This window comes from Nicotiana sylvestris, chromosome 11 (assembly GCF_000393655.2).
Source record: "Nicotiana sylvestris chromosome 11, ASM39365v2, whole genome shotgun sequence".
Classification (NCBI taxonomy): domain Eukaryota; kingdom Viridiplantae; phylum Streptophyta; class Magnoliopsida; order Solanales; family Solanaceae; genus Nicotiana; species Nicotiana sylvestris.
The window spans coordinates 106,925,059-106,929,241 of NC_091067.1; the positions used below are offsets into that span (position 1 = coordinate 106,925,059).

Genomic DNA, 4,183 nt, shown 5'->3' on the forward strand with positions numbered 1-4,183 from the left:
CTAAGCAACTCCGAATCCCCTTGTTTGATTTTGAAAATATCTTCCATTCTTTTCTCAACCTTTTGTGCTTCCGAATGTGCTTTAATAAAAGAATCTGCAAGCTCAGCAAAAGAATTTATAGAATTTTCAGATAAAAGAGAATACCAGGTTAATGCACCCTTGGTGAGTGTTTCTCCAAATTTCTTGACCAGTACTGATTCAATTTCTTGTTTGGTCAAGTCGTTGCCTTTCACGCCTGTTGTAAATGCAGTCACGTGGTCACGTGGGTCTGTAGTACCATCATATTTCGGGATGTCAGGCATTTTGAACTTTTTCGGAATTGGAAGGGGAGCAGCACTTGGCTTCCAAGGTTGTTGTGAGTATTTGTCCATGTCTACTCCTTTTATTACAGGCGGAACTCCAGGGATTTGCTCAATACGCTCATTTTGTTCCTTAATCTGTTTCTGCAAGGTTAGTACTAAATTTTGCAAATAGGAATTATTTGAATTACCTGGTCCCCCTTCCTGTGGTTCACTGGTGGTTCCTCCATTTCCAGAATTAACAAGACCAGAACGGGGATTCTCCAATGTATTATTATTAGGAGTTGGTGTGGGTGGTGCAGCAGGCAATCGACTAACTAGAGCCTGAAGAGCTTTGCCGACCTGTGCATCAATTAGCTTTTGTAAAGCTTCATTTGTACCTCCTTCAAAGTGTTCAGATTATTCTTGTTGATCATCACGAGATTCAGTAACAGGAGTGCCTTCACGAGATTAACGTGGTGAATCTAGAGGGGAGGGAACCACGTCACCTTGATTTTGATGGATTTGATTTTCATGGTTTCCCAATGTGTTATTACTGTTATTGTCGGTGTTGTTGTTTGACATAGTGATAACAATGGACAAGATATAGCTTAAAAGAAAAGATTATCAGATTTCCGGTAACGGAACCAATTTGTTTAACCAAAAATCTGAGTCTTTGATCAAAGCTAAAAAGAAATTCGGGTTACTGATAATCAGGAGACGAAAATAAAATATTTTTGAGAATGATGGTAAAACAGTAAATAGTTTTGTATTTCAGTAAGATCTCAATAGTATTTCGTGTCTCTACAGATGTTGAGTCCTTCTCCTTTTATAGTTGATTCTAGGAGAAGATGTAATGCCTTTGTCTTAATGAGGCAATTATGAGCAATAAATGACATTAAAAGAAACGTTACACAATCATTTCTATTTAATTCAAATATTCTAACGTATTTGATATTTAATGCTGTATTTAGACTCTTTTACGTCATCAGATTCGTATCTTCAACTTCTTCCGATCTTCGGTCTTTAAATGACTCGAATAGGTACGAGACTCGTACCTATTTTAGTAACGATCCACACCTATGTTGCTTTCTTTTTCCCTTATCTGTTGTCGTCCATGCCTCTTGGCTATTTATTGTGTTTTGACCATTTAACCAGTACACGTGTCATGCCACGTCACTACAATGTAAATTCATTTTTTTCCAATACACAATTGCCAAAGTTAACAGAGTGCTCATGGCTGTGTTGCTTGGTATATACACATCTTATAATTAAAATTTAGTTATAAAAATTGCAGCGGATACTCCTACGACTATTTTATTGACATTTACATGTTATCTTGTTTAGTTTTTCGATTGTGTCTTTGGACGACAACTGAAGCAAAAGACCTCATTATTAATACAACATATCTCCGGAGTGCGGTTGAAAAAGGGGCAGGTCACAATTGTTTCTTTACAAAACAACTCCCTCATTTATATTCATCAATTTTTTAGTTTATGTTGATTTGGTTAATGTTGTTTCATTTTTCTTTTTTTTATCCATAGTTTGCTTGGATGGAACTGCTCCGGCATTAAACTCTCATGCAGGAACTGGCACAGGAGTTTATAGCTGGCTCATTCAACTTCAGGTATAGACTCATGTTTATCTATTATTTTGTTATAAGTTTTTTTATTGCTTTTACTCATTTTTAACTCTGAATTTGAAGGGTGGGGGTGGTGTGACTCTATTTCCGATTGCCAAGATCGTGCTCATCAACAGTATGGATCTTCGAAAAACATATCTAAGATTGCTTATTTTAAAGGAGTTCTAAGCAACGATTCTCAACTAAACCCAGGTACAGGTATTTAATTACCTTTTCTTCTGCTTACTTCATTAACCAAAAAAAAAAGATATTGTGACGTTCTTAACTCTTTAATCAACAAATATTCAGACTTCTACAATTGGAACTGAGTCAAGATTAAATATTGCGATGATTCATCGTATACTGGCGATACTGAAGAAGTTGACCCCGTAAGTTAAAACATCTTACTATTTATTAAAGCAAGAAATTTTAAGTCGGTGTAATTTTTCTAACTATTAGAACCAAATATTTACAGGTTACAAATCTCCACTTCCGAGGGGCAAGAATTTTCCAGGCAATCATGGAGGAATTATTATACAACAAAGGGATGATATATGCTGAAAATGTATCCTATTTCCCCCTTAAGAATCCTCTTATTTCTCTCTAATTAAGTGGCTGAAATACCAAAAATAAGAAAATTAAAATTTCTATGACAGGCCATCCTTAGTGGAACTTCAGCAGGAGGGTTGGCTGCAATCCTACACTGTGACAAATTTAGATCCTTTTTCTCCTTAACTGCTAAAGTGAAATGCATCTCTGGTTTCTTTGTGAATGTGTAAGTTCATAAATCTGAAAATAACTTCAAGTTTTTCTTTTTTCTTTTTCTCTTTAACTAATTTATGGATGAGTTTATGTAGAAAACCTATAACTGGTGAGCCACACATTGAAGAGTATTTTAAGAGAGTTATTTCTTTGCACGTAAGATTAACCATCATTTAGTAGATAATTTCTCTTTTATTATATATTCTCTCTAATTGCTTTTTATGTTGCATATAAACATTGTTAACTCTCTTTTTGGGTAATTTTAGGGATCTGCCAAGAACCTACCACTCTCTTGCACCTCCTTCAGCATAGACCCAAGTTTGGTAATTAAGCATAACTTTTTTCTCTTTAATTATTTGTGGAAAAAATTAGCAAACATGGTCTTTCTAACTAATACAAAATCCAATGATTTGGCATGCAGTGGTTCTTCCCTCAGTATGCAGCACGACATATTTGCACACCACTTTTCATAGTGAATTCGGCCTATGATTCTTGACAGGTCAGAAAATTCAATTTCTATGATTAACTAATTGCAAGCTTTCATATATGCTGCAGTATTATTATTACTTTATTTCTTTAGTTTGCTTTCAAATTCTAAATGGTTTTGCCTTTTGATTCTTGAAAATTAGATAAACAACAGTTTGGTACCCGGAGAAGCTGATCCTCGACATGTTTGGGACTATTGCAAGCATGATATAAATATATGCACACCAAGTCAAATCCAAACTCTCCAAGGTATGTATCGATTAATCCGATAATTAACTAACGAATTACTATTTTTTAATCTGATTCATGTGACAATTCCTCTCTCTAACTTGCTTTTGAGTTTTTTGTTTTAGAATTCAGGTTGACATTCTTGGAGTCATTGAATGAACTAGGACCAAGTATATCAAGAGGATATTTCATTTCCTCTTGCCATTTCCACAATGGTATTGAAATACAAAGTTACTGGTCCTCCACAAACTCTCCAACGTTAGCTAACAAGGTAATTTTCCTTTTCTTCTTCTTTTTCTTTTATACTATGTTTCAGCTTTAATTCTGCTCTTATTTGATTGAATCTTAACTCATTGAAACAGACAATTGCTGAAACAGTTGGAGATTGGTTTTTCAATTCGACCGAAGTGAGTTTCAAAGGGTTTATTGCCCTTATCTTTGTGGCAAATTTTGCCGATAGAGGTTCTTGGTGTTATAATACTACTTCAGATGTTTATTTATTTTTGGTTTAACAAGTGGAGTATCTAGCATAGGAAGTTAGCTACCTGCAGGATCTTAATTAGTTGTTGTTAATTGGCCAACTACTCATGTAATTACATAAGAATATTGTTTTTCAAGCTTTATTATATAATTATCGCAGTTTGAGAAATGCTTATTTGGCATATATAACCACAAGCAAGGAAATTAAGGAGTGAGTAAAGAATTAGGAATACAGTACGACAGTATTATAACACAAATACTTAACGCTCATTAATCCTCACAAGTATGGTAACTCAAAATTATAACTTCCATTTTCTTACGCCAAATT

At 34.5% G+C, this 4,183-nt stretch overlaps 1 pseudogene; it reads left to right on the top strand.

The window, feature by feature from the left end:
- The first annotated feature begins 1,514 nt into the window (after nucleotides 1–1,514).
- Nucleotides 1,515–3,906, top strand: LOC104236990 (pectin acetylesterase 8-like; annotated as a pseudogene).
- The last annotated feature ends 277 nt before the right edge of the window (nucleotides 3,907–4,183 follow it).